The sequence below is a fragment of the Bos grunniens genome, chromosome 6 (assembly GCF_055505025.1).
Source record: "Bos grunniens cultivar Pamir isolate PY7600 chromosome 6, Bosgru_T2T1.0, whole genome shotgun sequence".
NCBI lineage: Eukaryota > Metazoa > Chordata > Mammalia > Artiodactyla > Bovidae > Bos > Bos grunniens.
The window spans coordinates 99429516-99444671 of record NC_141170.1 but is presented as its reverse complement, the minus strand read 5'-3'; the positions used below and the strand labels follow the sequence as shown (position 1 = coordinate 99444671).

The 15156-nt window shown below is 38.3% G+C and overlaps 1 protein-coding gene across 9 annotated transcripts in view; it reads left to right on the top strand.

The window, feature by feature from the left end:
* The window catches only part of TBCK (TBC1 domain containing kinase), a 209668-nt gene that overhangs the window by 160671 nt on the left and 33841 nt on the right, over window positions 1-15156 (top strand). The window lies entirely within an intron of this gene.

Genomic DNA, 15156 nt, shown 5'->3' with positions numbered 1-15156 from the left:
TTGGTTTTTGTGTTTCTCTGGTGTATATTGGTACTCCTGGGGGAATTTGAATCCTTCCTGGCATAGATAAAACTTTGGCAGAGATGAAAAGTAAGTGTTTACCTGATCTACCTCTTAGCCTAGAGAGGAAAGTTCACCAGATCTCAACTCTGAACTTTTATTTATTATAATTTTCAAAATATTGGCTTATAGGGAACATGTTAAAGTATTTTCCACTGATATTTTACTATTAAATGTACCATAATTTCTGGTGGTTTTGCTTGGCATTAAAATATAAAAAGTTACAAAGTAGTAATAGTTTAGTCTTTCTCCTTATATTTTCATCTCTATCAGATTTTTGTAAAGCATGTCTTGATTCTCTATACTCTTAAATCTAGATAAATGATTTTCTGTTTTTGTTTTTGTTTTTTTGAACCAGGTAACTACCTCTTAAAATCTTTCTTAGAATCTCAATATATAAAATATAAATGAAGAAATTTTTTACAATTAATTTTCTTTGTAAGTTAACATTTGTAGCATTTACTAACTATAAATAAGGGTTATATGTGGATGAGGATTGGCAAGTTGGTGGTTTCTTATATGCTGAAGCTGGCATATAAGTTTTCATGTGCATATTTTCAATCACAGTTTTTGAAATGAAATTTTAAAATGAAATTCAAGCCATAGATTTCCAGAACTCCTGAAGCAATCCTTAGAATCTTAGATTACTGAAAATACTTTGAGAGCCTTCTACTTCAAATGATACCTCACCATCTTTCTGTGAAAAGTTTCTACTTTCCCTAGACTGTGAGACCCCAAGTTTGGGGAAAATATAAATGTTCATGTTTCTGGTGTTAGGGCATTAGGGGTACTAAGAGTTCCTCAGCAGAGTAGAGTGGACTCCCAAAAGAAGCATTCAGTTCCAATTGACTGGTCAGGGACCCCTGATGTACAAGTTCTACTTATCCATGATTTCAAACGTTTTAAGTACTTTTAGTTTCTTAATGTTATAGTTTATGTTTCTTTTGGTTGAGCCTTTAGTTATTGGAGAAGGAAATGGCAACCCACTCCAGTGTTCTTGCCTGGAAAACCCCATGGACGGAGGAACCTGGTACGCCATAGTCCATGGGGTCACAAAGAGTCAGACACAACTGAGCAATATTTACTTTACTTTTACTTTTATTTACTGACTCATAAAACCATCCAAAAAAGCATAATTTTACAGTGATTTATCCTAATGTTAAGGACTATTACTAAAATAATTAAAACAGTTTATGTATACACCACACTCCTGATATTTCCTTTCAAGCTACTTAATTAACCACTTGAAATTTTTAAATACACACAGTATGAAAGGAACATTCAATCCAAGTTTTCCAAAGCTTGTGGTCTGACTTTAATTTTTATTAAAACTCTCCTTTATTTTATACAGAATAAATATAAATAGAACAGCAGAAAGCAGAGCAACTCACCTGAACATTGTTCTCTGATAAGTATAGGTGAGTTGCCCAACGTAGGAGTGTCTTTATGTCATCCTACCACTCTTGGTTCAAGGTTGGGACTCGGCAGAGACCTGGCTTCAGTGACTTTATCTCCTCTGATTTCCTCTCTTACTGTACTTGCTGGTTTCTTGCCGGTCCAAAATGGCCAAGCATATTTATACATCAAGGCCTTTGCCCTCGCTCCTCCTGCCTAGAATATTTCTCCCCACATCTTTTATAGCCTGCCTCTTTACATCATTCAGCTCTGCTGAGATATCATCTTTTCTCAAAGGAGATAGTCACTGAAGCCAGAAGGTATGGGGCAGTCAGAAATCTCTACAGTGTGAGTTTAGAGTTACTAACATACTTTTAATTACTCAACTACCTGTAATCACTATTCAAAAAAATCCACGATGAGAGATTTATGCTGTTGGTTAAAGACTTTTCACTGTCCTGTTGAAGATACAAAAATGTACATGGTGGCAGTTTTATGCCTGACCTGTTTCTTTAAAATGAGAGACACTTAGAATGAATAATTTATTAAGATTCAATAGATATAAGTGAATTGACTTCCAATAATAGTGATCATTAAGCTCTCACAGTGTGCCAAGCGTGGCATAAAATAATATCTCTATTTTACTGATGAAGAAACTGAGGCTTGAAAAGGCTGATCAACTTTCGCAAGGGCAGATAACTGACAGTTGGTAGAGCTAGCCTCATGTTCCAAGCTTTTTTTTTTTTTTCTAATTTTATTTTATTTTTAAACTTTACATAATTGTATTAGTTTTGCCAAATATCAAAATGAATCCGCCACAGAGATACATGTGTTCCCCATCCTGAACCCTCCTCCCTCCTCCCTCCCCATACCATCCCTCTGGGTCGTCCCAGTGCACTAGCCCCAAGCATCCAGTATCGTGCATCGAACCTGGACTGGCAACTCGTTTCTTACATGATATTTTACATGTTTCAATGCCATTCTCCCAAATCTTCCCACCCTCTCCCTCTCCCATAGAGTCCATAAGACTGTTCTATACATCAGTGTCTCTTTTGCTGTCTCGTACACAGGGTTATTGTTACCATCTTTCTAAATTCCATATATATGCATTAGTATACTCTATTGGTGTTTTCCCTTCTGGCTTACTTCACTCTGTATAATAGGCTCCAGTTTCATCCACCTCATTAGAACTGATTCAAATGTATTCTTTTTAATGGCTGAGTAATACTCCATTGTGTATATGTACCACAACTTTCTTATCCATTCATCTGCTGATGGTCATCGCAGCACTGTTTATAATAGCCAGGACATGTTCCAAGCTTTATTCTCCAAGCTTTATGCAGGTGGCTGTTTGGTCTTTTCATAGGACTATTCAGCAAGCATAAACAAGATTGAGATATGTCACTTAATATAAATTATTGACTGAATGAGATGTGTATTGATTCCAAATTATGTGTTCATACACTGTATGTCTGTACGTACTCAGTCGTGTCTGACTTTTTGCAACCCTGTGGACTATAGCCTGCGAGGCTTCTCTGTCCATGCAGTTTTTCCAGGCAAGAATACTGGAATGGATTGCCATTTCCTACTCCAGGGAATCTTCCGGAGCCAGGGATCAAACTCACATCTCCTGTGTCTCCTGCATTGGCAGGCGGACTCTTTACCACTGTACTGCCTGGGAAGTCCCATACATGGTATACATTCTTCAGGTCGTACACACAAACTGAACTGTAGATTCCAGTGCCTCTGTGTGTAGGGGCCTTAATCCCAATTAAATACGACTACTACTTATCTTTATACAGACACAGACACAGAATCAAAGAAAAATGAGTTATTTTAAATACTGTAGAGAAAATTTGGAATGCTTTGAGAGAGGAAGCATGTTAGAAAGGTTCTTTCCTACTGTAGTAACTTAATTTATAAGATCTAATGCTTTCAAAGTATGTTTTATTAAAATTTTCCAAAACTGTCACTAAGATGCTGTAATTTTAAAACTAACAAAGTAAGCCTGTTGAAATCTTCATATTTTTTCAAGGAATCATTTTTGTAGACTAACTTAATTTTTCAGTTAAACTCTGGGATTAACATGACTTTTCCTATCTGTTTAAGAAATGAATAAATATTTAACACTAGTATATTTTTTAAATAGTTTTATTTCTCCAGTGCCTACAAATTATAGTCCTATACAGTACAGCAGGGAGGAAAAAAAAACCAAACCAGAAACTCTGTAACATCTTTTTCTTCCCCTAAGAAAGTTATCTTTTTAAGTGTTGTATATAATATTTAACTGTTTATAGTCTTCTTATGTCATTTTTTATGCTTCCCAGGTGGCTCAGTGGTAATGAATCCACCTGCCAAAGCAGGAAACATGGGAGACACAAATTGAGTCCCTGGGTCAGGAACATCTCCTGGTATAGGAAATGGCAACCCACTCCAGTATGCTTGCCTGGAAAATTCCATGAACAGAGAAGACTGGCAGGCTACAGTCCATGGAGTAGCAAAGAGTCAGAGATGACTGAGCACACACACAATCATTTTTTTATCCTCTGCTTTTATGGATCAATTAAGCAGGAAAATTTGGCTAATACACTTCTTCATATAGGTGATACATCTTTATATCGGTGAAAAATTTGCTTTCCTCATACATTTTACTCTGTCTAGAATTAAATTTCATGTTGTCTTTCTTCACCTATGTAAAATAATTAAAATGATCATTTATGAAAAGGAAGGAGGCAGTGTTATCCTTCAGCAAGATAAGCTACCAGTGAATTCAAAGGACAGCCTTACCCCTCCCTAGAACTCTGCTATGCACATAGGGAAAGAAAAGTACCTTTTTCCTCTACTTTTCTAAGTTCTTTTCTATAGGGACCCCTATAACAGAAGACAAATTCACAACAGAAAAGTATACAGATTTTATTTAATAGAAGTTTTATATGACATAAGCGCCTTCATAAGGAACACGTGAAGAATTGACTAAACCTGAGTGTTTTTAAGCTAGGTCTGATGAAAAGTAGACAGCCATGGGAAAATGTGATAGAGCAAAAGGGGTTTGAGCTAAGCGTTGTAAACTTTTGTAGTAAACCAAGGAAAACTTAGCAAGACCTGTCCATTCAGATTCCTCTTAGTGTTCCTCAGTCTTGAAGATAAGGATGTTCCTATCCTCTAAGTATTAATATAAGGAGCGGGCACGTGAGCTAAGTCACTTCGATCATGTCCCACTATGTGCGACCCTGTGGACTACAGCTCTCCAGGCTCCTCTGTCTGTAATTCTCCAGGCAAGAGTACGGGAATGGGTTGCCATGCCCTCCTCCAGGGGATCTTCCCGGCCTAGGGATCCAACTTGCATCTCTTATGTCTCCTGCATTGGCACACAGGTTCTTTACCACTACCACCACCTGAGAAGCCGAATATAAGCAGGGCATCTCTCAATTGAAGGTTTTATGACCTGATGCATGGGAAGGTCAGAAAATCCTTCCTGCACATGACATTTCTCAAATTCCTTCGGCTTAAAATATTCAGTATGTCAAGATGTCGTAATTTGGGGTGACGTGTCCTGAACCCCATCACAGAGATAATATTTTAATCTATTATCAGTTTTTGTGATTGTAGGTGAGGAGAAGTATGTCAAAAATATGAGAACTGCCTCTAACCTAGGAGGAGACCAAGAGAGGAGGGGAATTTAGACAAGGAAGGCTGGAGGACATGAAGACAGACTTCATACACTTGGAATAGAGATATAATCCCAGCTTTAGAATATGAAGGAACCCTAGAGATAATCTAGTTCATATTCTCAATAGTAGAGCTAAACGGCTTATATCAGGGAGGCTAAACAGCAAAGTTTTGTTGAAATCTTATTTTCTTTTTGTTTTTATAAGAAGGAAACATGAATTGTTAATCTAGGTAAAGGTTCAGGTCAGTTATTTTTGTCCTTCAGTACATAATGGAAACTTCAGAGCAAACAATAATTGAATATTTTAAAGAGGCAATAGAAAATGTTCCTCAGGTAGTACATAAATTTGATAAGTATTTAATAGTTTTAAAGATAATACACAAGTTAAACCGCTGTTTTCTTTTTTTTAATTTAAATTTATTTATTTTAATTGGAGGTTAATTGCTTTGCAATATTGTATTGGTTTTGCCATGCATCAACATGAATCCACCACGGGTGTGTACACGTGTTCCCCATCCTGAACCCCCCTCCCACCTCCCTCCCTGTACCATCCCTCTGGGTCATCCCAGTACACCAGCCCCAAGCATCCTGCATCGAACCTGGACTGGCAATTCATTTCTTATATGATATACATGTTTCAATGCCATTCTCCCGTCATGCACCCTCTCCCTCTCCCACAGAGTCCAAAAGACTGTTCTATACATCTGTGTCTCTTTTGCTGTCTCACATACAGGGTTGTCGTTACCATCTTTCTAAAGTCCATATATAGGCGTTAGTATACTGTATTGGTGTTTTTCTTTCTGGCTTACTTCACTCTGTATAATAGGCTCCAGTTTCATCCACCTCATTAGAACTGATTCAAATGTATTCTTTTTAATGGCTAAGTAATACTCCATTGTGCAATTGTGCGGTAGTTTGAGCATTCTTTGGCATTGCCTTTCTTTGGGATTGGAATGAAAACTGACCTTTTCCAGTCCTGTGGCCACTACTGAGTTTTCCAAAATTGCTGGCATATTGAGTGAAGCACTTTCACAGCATCATCTTTCAGGATTTGAAATAGCTCGACTGGAATTCCATAACCTCCACTAGCTTTGTTCATAGTGATGCTTTCTAAGGCCCACTTGACTTCACATTCCAGGATGTCTGGCTCTAGGTCAGTGATCACAACATCGTGATTACTGCACAATTGCACTCATCTCACACGCTAGTAAAGTAATGCTCAAAATTCTCCAAGCCAGGCTTCAGCAATATGTGAACTGTGAACTTCCTGATGTTCAAGCTGGTTTTAGAAAAGGCAGAGGAACCAGAGACCAAATTGCCAACATCCGCTGGATCATGGAAAAAGCAAGAGAATTCCAGAAAAACATCTATTTCTACTTTATTGACTATGCCAAAGCCTTTGACTGTGTGGATCACAATAAACTGTGGAAAATTCTGAAAGAGATGGGGATACCAGACCACCTGACCTGCCTCTTGAGAAATTTGTATGCAGGTCAGGAAGCAACAGTTAGAACTGGACATGGAACAACAGACTGGCTCCAAATAGGAAAAGGAGTATGTCAAGGCTGTATATTGTCACCCTGATTATTTAACTTATATGCAGAGTACATCATGAGAAACGCTGGACTGGAAGAAGCACAAGCTAGAATCAAGATTGCCGGAAGAAATATCAATAACCTCAGATATGCAGATGACACCACCCTTATGGCAGAAAGTGAAGAGGAACTCAAAAGCCTCTTGATGAAAGTGAAAGTAGAGAGTGAAAAAGTTGGCTTAAAGCTCAACATTCAGAAAACGAAGATCATGGCATCTGGTCCCATCACTTCATGGGAAATCAATGGGGAAACAGTGTCAGACTTCATTTTTCTGGGCTCCAAAATCACTGCAGATGGTGACTGCAGCCATGAAATTAAAAGACGCTTACTCCTTGGAAGGAAAGTTATGACCAACCTAGATAGCATATTCAAAAGCAGAGACATTACTTTGCCAACAAAGGTCTGTCTAGTCAAGGCTATGGTTTTTCCTGTGGTCATGTATGGATGTGAGAGTTGGACTGTGAAGAAGGCTGAGTGCCAAAGAATTGATGCTTTTGAACTGTGGTGTTGGAGAAGACTCTTGAGAGTCCCTTGGACTGCAAGGAGATCCAACCAGTCTGTTCTGAAGGAGATCAGCCTTGGGATTTCTTTGGAAGGAATGATGCTAAAGCTGAAACTCCAGTACTTTGGCCACCTCATGCGAAGAGTTGACTCATTGGAAAAGACTCTGATGCTGGGAGGGATTGGGGGCAGGAGGAGAAGGGGACGACAGAGGATGAGATGGCTGGATGGCATCACTGACTTGGACGTGAATCTGGGTGAACTCCAGGAGTTGGTGATGGACAGGGAGGCCTGGCATGCTGCGATTCATGGGGTCGCAAAGAGTCGGACATGACTGAGCGACTGAACTGAACTGAATACTCCATTGTGTATATGTACCACAGCTTTCTTATCCACTCATCTGCTGATGGACATCTAGGTTGCTTCCATGTCCTGGCTATTGTAAACAGTGCTGCTATGAACATTGGGGTACATATGTCTCTTTCAATTCTGGTTTCTTCGTTGCGTATGCCCAGCAATGGGATTGCTGGGTCATAAGGCAGTTCTATTTCCAGGTTTTTTAAGGAATCTCCACACTGTTCTCCATAGTCCCTGTACTAGTTTGCATTCCCACCAACAGTGTAAGAGAGTTCCCTTTTCTCCACACCCTATCCAGCATTTATTGCTTGTAGACTTTTGGATCACAGCCATTCTGACTGGTGTGAAATGGTACCTCATTGTGGTTTTGATTTGCATTTCTCTGATAATGAGTGATGTTGAGCATCTTTTCATGTGTTTGTTAGCCATCTGTATGTCTTCTTTGGAGAAATGTCTGTTTAGTTCTTTGTCCTATTTTTTGATTGGGTCATTTATTTTTCTGGAATTGAGCTGCAGGAGTTGCTTGTATATTTTTGAGATTAGTTGTTTGTCAGTTGCTTCATTTGCTATTATTTTCTCCCATTCTGAAGGCTGTCTTTTCACCTTGCTTATAGTTTCCTTTGTTGTGCAGAAGCTTTTAATTTTAATTAGGTCCCATTTGTTTATTTTTGCATTTATTTCCAATATTCTGGGAGGTGGATCATAGAGGATCCTTCTGTGATGTATGTCGGGGAGTGTTTTGCCTATGTTCTCCTCTAGGAGTTTTATAGTTCTCTGGTCTTACGTTTAGATCTTTAATCCATTTTGAGTTTATTTTTGTGTATAGTGTTAGAAAGTGTTCTGCTGCTGCTGCTGCTAAGTCGCTTCAGTCGTGTCCGACTCTGTGCGACCCCATAGATGGCAGCCCACCAGGATCCCCCGTCCCTTGGGTTCTCCAGGCAAGAACACTGGAGTGGGTTGCCATTTCCTTCTCCAATGCATGAAAGTAAAAAGTGAAAGGGAAGTCGCTCAATTGTGTCCAACTCTTCGCGACCCCATGGACTGCAGCCTACCAGGCTCCTCCATCCATGGGATTTTCCAGGCAAGAGTACTGGAGTGGGGTGCCATCACCTTCTCCTAGAAAGTGTTCTAGTTTCATTCTTTTACAAGTGGTTGACCAGTTTTCCCAGCACCACTTGTTAAAGAGATTGTCTTTTCTCCATTGTATATTCTTGCCTCCTTTGTCAAAGATAAGGTGTCCATAGGTGCGTGGATTTATCTCTGGGCTTTCTATTTTGTTCCATGTTTTCTTTAATATTTCTAAAGATTTCGTTTCAAATATCCTAAATATTTCAGTTCCAAATTTCAGAGTTCATATTTAGTGTCCTAGTCATATAATGTGGGTCTAACTGTTATCTATGAATAGAAATACTTTGAAGGTCTGTTCTCATTTGCTTGAAGTCAAGGTTGGTTTTGAAGCTTTATTTTTAAAACTCTTAACTTTTTTTAAATATCAGAAGCTATAGGAAAGACCTCAAGCTTACGTTTTTAATTTAAAAAGCACATAAATTCAGTTGTTTTCATTATTACACCATGTTATTCATCCTTAGTAAATGCTAGATTTGCTCTTGTCTCTGTGTCCTGAAGAATTAATTTCTAAAAAAGTCTTCAAAGTAATATTGAGGTACTTGTGTTCAGAGCAAAGTGATAATAAAGAGGCTTAGTAAGATTCTTGTTTGGATCTAGATTTAAGGTACTTGAATTACAGTTTCTATTCATGTATATTACTACAGCTGAATGGACCTTGTATAATGTGGGAGTATATGGTAGCCACTACTGAAGAATGTCTCCACTGTCTGGATTAATAGTTTTGAGAAGTACATCAATTGTTGTTCAGTTGCTCAGTGGTGTCCAACTCTTTTGCAACCCCATGGACTCTAGCCTGCCAGACTCCTCTGCACATGGGATTTCCCAGGCAAGAATACTGGAGTGGGTTCCATCTCCAGGGGATCTTCTTGACCCAGGAATCGAACCCACATCTCCTGCATTACAGTCAGATTCTTTACCATTGAGCTACCGGCACAGGAGAGCTCCTGGTTTCTCTGACACCTATCCATTGCCCCAGTTCGTGAGTTCCATCAACCTTATTTAAACAACCAGTCAGTCCTGCCTGAGAACCTACTTTGCTTGGTTAAATCAGAGCCCCTGCCCAACAGGAACTCAGTCTTATGGCTAAGGCAGACAAATGAGATAGATAATTGCCATACTGTGTGAAATGCTCTATGTCTGAGCCATACTCAGAAAGCCTTGGGAATATTAGGATGGTCATCTAAGCCAGATAATGCCTGAAACAGGTCTTAAAAGACAAGTGGAAGTCACCCGAGCGATGAAGAGAAAGAAGACACTTGAGACTGAAAAAACACGTAGTGGGTGGGTGCAAAGAATGTGAGGAAGACACAATAAGGGAATTACAAGTACTCTGGGTATACTTGGCTGGAATATATGAGGTTAGAAAGTGAGACTAATGTAGGCAAAGGTAACTTACAGAGAATGTTGTATAATGTGCTAGGAAATCCAGGTTTTATTCCATAGGCTGTGAGAAACTGTTAAAGGATTTTAATCAGTTAAGTGGCATGCTCAGATTTGTCTTTCAGTGAGAAAAAGAATGACTGTGGAAGGAATGGTGCAGACAAGCCTGGAAGGATGGACTCACCCAGAGATTTGATGTACTTAAATATTCCTTCATATTTGCAGTCACAGAGTGAGGTCTCTAGCTTTGCCCTAAAATAAACTAGTTTTCCTGGGCCCTTTGGGTTGGTATCTATGCTGGAGAAAATCCAGGGAAATGACTCCTGTTGCTGTTTCTTTTTCCTCATACTGTATTTTGACAAAAGATAATTATGTACCATAACACTAACAAGTATTGATAGGTAGTGGTGCCACAAGCTAGAAGGCCAGGAGGCATTTAGTGTATTTGCCCCTCATACTAGTTACTCTAGGTTTGGCACAATGCTGAAATCTGTTTACTCAGCAAATATGTTAGATGTATTCTAGACACTAAATTAAGCATTGTAAGAGTTTCATAGATGAGATAAATACAGATCCTTTATATAAGTCATTTAAAGTCTTGATGAAAGTCAGGTACATTAGTATGTATTAATGGTTTTAGTCTCTAAGTCATGTCTGACTCTTGCGGTCCTCTGGACTGTAGCCTCCTAGGCTCCTCTGTCCATGGGATTTCCCAGGCAAGAATATTGGAGTGGATTGCCATGCACTTATCTAGAGGATCTTCCCAACTCAGGGATCGAATCCATGTCTCCTGCATTGACAGGCAGATTCTTTGCCTTTGAGCCACCAGGAAAGCCAAATTAGTATGTGTTATAACAGACCAAATGGCTGTCATGAGAGATGTACAGAGACTGTAGGAAGGGAAACTTTCATGGAGGAATTCTCAAAAGATAGATAATATTTGAACACTCAAAAATATAGAGAAAATATATTTAGGTATCCCTATTTAGGTAGGGAAAACTATAGGAACTAGGCAGAACATACGCTGGAAACAGTATGTGATCCAGTGTGGTTGGAATTGAAGTAGTTTGGTTCTGTTCATAAGCGCTGAACTGAGAAATTTGGACTTTGTCCTGTAGGCAGCCTTGGAAGTTTTCTCAGGATGGGTGTGGTAATCAGAACTTTGTTTTAAATATTTTAATATAACAATATTGTGAATAAAATGGATTTCCAAAGGAAAAGAGAATTGGAGAAAACAAAAAGCTATTGCTATAGTCTAAGCTCAAAGTAATGAGTGTCTGAAATAGGCAAGTGGTAATGGGATACAGATAGGACAGTGGAATTTATGAGTATAGTACAGTTGAACGTTGCCACTAATGAGATAACAAAAATGAGGTTTTAGAGTGACTTGGAGATGGTGATCCTATTCAAAGAAAGCAGCAATAGATTTAGCAAAGAAAAATGATATCTCAAGGGTATAATTTTTATATCAGTTAATACAGCTTAGTTATATAATAGAAAGCTTTTGGCTTTTGATATACTAAAGGTATAGCCTTTACTTTGAGCTCTTTAACACTAACTATAATTTGCAAACTATAACATAGCAAACAAAGAAGCCAACATATAACTGAGCATACCTTCTTGGTCTGGTAAGATACAAGTATGCTTTGTGTATAGAAGTGTGATGTCACCAAGTGAGAAATGCTGTGCACTTTCAGAATTTAGAAACCTTAAGGTTATTTCTGTACTGAATTTTGAACCATCAATTATTTAAAGAAATTTTAAAATCTTTTAGTAAAGTAAATAATTTTTTGGAATATGAAAATTTGCCTATGTAACTTACCTATATCATGTATCCATATTATTCTTAGAACTAATATTTTTTCTGCATTCCTCATTAAAGTGTGATGCATCTTCTTGTACCATCATATAGACTGACTTGTGACTGTAAGAAAGTCTTCGTATCTTAGAAATGTACAAGATAATACACATCATCCTTACCTGTTAATATTGTTCTAATAACCCAACTCCTTTATCGTACACAAAAATATTTAAGGTACAAACACACCTGAGGCAGTGACTGCTATAGTAATCAGATGCTTTTGTGTTTTTATAGCTACTACTATTCCATAGAAGAGATTTCATTGCAATTTCTATCAACTTCTTTAATCATGTCTTATGTCTTTTAATTCTTTCAAATTCATCATTAAAAATCCAAATAGCAAAATGTCTTATAAACACTGAAAAGATAATAGCTAGTGTTTATATGTGGCATTGTTTTTATTGTGTTTTTTTTTTTGCCAAAACCAATCTTAAAATTATGGTGGACATTGTTATAAGTACACTATCAAGATGTATATATGATTGAGGCTAATTACCACATAAATACTTGGGCTTCTATAGCCTTGGTCTCTAAACTGGATACGTGAAGCTGAAGCTTTTTAAGGTTATAGTTTGTAAAATAGTATAGTGTCCATCTGTTGGGTAGTATACCCACTATAGAACCTCTTTAAGTGTAGGTGGATTCTTTACCACCTGAACCCCCAAGGGAAGCCCAAATGCAAAAGGCAAATGCAATGAATCCAAGTTTTTGTCTAGAATGTGAGGTTAAGCAATGAAGTAACAATCACAATTCTAAAAAATGGATGTTCGTCTCTCAGTTCAGTTCATTTGCTCAGTCGTGTCTGACTCTTTTCAACCCCATGGAGTGCAGCAAGCCAGGCTTCCCTGTCCATCACCAACTCCCAGAGCTTGCTCAAACTCATGTCCATCGAGTCGATGATGCCATCCAACCATCTCATCCTCTGTTGTCCCCTTCTCTTCCTACCTTCAATGTTTCCCAGCATCAGGGTCTTTTCCAATGAGTCAGCTAAAGAACTCACACATATTTGTCCTCTGCTGCTGCTGCTGCTAAGGCACTACAGTCGTGTCCTACTCTGTGTGACCCCAGAGACGGAAGCCCACCAGGCTCCACCGTCCCTGGGATTCTCCAGGCAAGAACACTGGAGTGGGTTGCCATTTCCCTCTCCTATTTGTCCTCTACTTCAGTTCAATGAAATAAAACAAGTCTTTTGATCATGGAGAAAGTGCATATTGCAGTGTATTCTTTTATCATTTTGCTCTCCTTGCCATGTTGTGCCCAGAATTAATCAGAGTCTCTATATGTCAGAAATCTTCTTCTGTTTCATTGTACTTCAGTTCAGTCACTCAGTTGTGTCCGACTCTTTGCGACCCCATGAATCGCAGCACGCCAGGCCTCCCTGTCCATCACCAACTCCTGGAGTTCACTCAGACTCATGTCCATCGAGTCAGTGATGTCATCCAGCCATCTCATCCTCCGTCGTCCTCTTCTTCTCCTGCCCCCAACCCCTCCCAGCATTAGAGTCTTTTCCAATGAGTCAACTCTTCGCATGAGGTGGCCAAAGTACTGGAGTTTCAGCTTTAGCATCATTCCTTCCAAAGAAATCCCAGGGCTGATCTCCTTCTGAATGGACTGGTTGGATCTCCTTGCAATTTGTCCTATTAACACAAAATATACAGAATCTGTTCTTTGTTCATTTTTCAAACACCTAATACTTTATTATGATTATGAAAGACTGAAGATTAAAAAAAACTTTGACTACCTGCCTTTACAAGAGTCTGACAGCCTCTCATGTGTTTAGAATTTGCCCTGAAAAAGTTCTACTTCATCATATGATGTTTGCGTCATATGAGAATTTCTGTTGTAGGCAATGAAAGGTAAATAATTACCAAGGAAACAAGATCTTTAAATAACCAAAACTGTCTGCATTGTCCAACTTACTTAAGAAGAGAATGTTCATTGTAAATGTATTAATATGTAACTAGACCAGTCTCATTCTCCTCTGCTATTTGCCAGTCACACAGTTAATAGCTATCTAGAGGTTTGATCATTCTGTCTACAAATATCCGTGTTTACCCAATCTTATTTGCACTATAAGTTTTATGACAAGAATGTTCTTGGATGAGTGCTTTTATATGTTTTCCAGGATTTTTTTGACTGAACTAAACTAAAAATGGGGCAAGTGTGGTTTAAGATTTTTTTTCTTTTGTGTCTTATTGTCCAAAGTGTTAAAATAGCTTTAAAAAGGTTTGAAATAGTTTTGTATTTTGGATTCTAACTTGTCTCTTACCCAAAGGACTCTGTTGCCATGATACTTTGTCAGCATTTTAACATTTAATCTAGTGAACATTTTTTTAAACATCAAACCATAAAACACAAAAGCAAATTCTAGAATGATAAATTTATGACATACTTGTAGTGACTAAAAGGCAATTTGGACTAAAATCTTCTTTAAAAGCATGTAATAAATTGGTGATATTGAACCTAGAAACTCATCTAGATGCTTGTGTATGACTTTAGATACAGATATTAGATATTGGGTATTTGGATACAGGTGGGTACTTTTTTTAAACCAAATATAGAATTTATCTTGTAAAGTAAATAATTTTATTTAATTCTTTAATGTGTGGCTGAATAAATTATGTATAGAGAAGGCGCTCGAATAAGTTTAACACAGTCTGAGCATTGCCTTTTACCTTTGATTTTGAAGGGAGAGAGTCTAATGGGCTCAGCCCATGTCAGATACCCACCTTCGCCCTCCCTCTCCCTACTGTCCTGTCAGTCTTGATTGTGGCGGGGTCTCCTGACGCAAACGTGACCGCCTACGCTCATCCTTTCATCAGGGTCAGTGGTTGAGGTCCTTTCAAACAAGAAGGCAGGGTTGGGGCAGGCAGTGCAAACGTGTCTGCTAGAGCACTTAACTAGTATAGATTTGTATTGTTTTTGCTACTGAAAAAACACTAAAAAGGAAAAATGTACATGGTTGACACTGGCTATTTGATAAACACAGAAACTCTCTCTGGCAGTTGATTTAGGCTGGCAGATGTAGATTGCTTTGCTGAAAATAGTGGAGTTGTCATATTCACAGTTTGAGAAAAATCAAAAGTTTTTATGGTATATCCTTATTAAAGATTAAAGTGCTACTGTAGTAATTATATGCTGAGGACAAAGTCATTTCTGTTCTTGAAAACTGAAGCCAATACTTTGAATACTGAGTCATTTCATTGTAA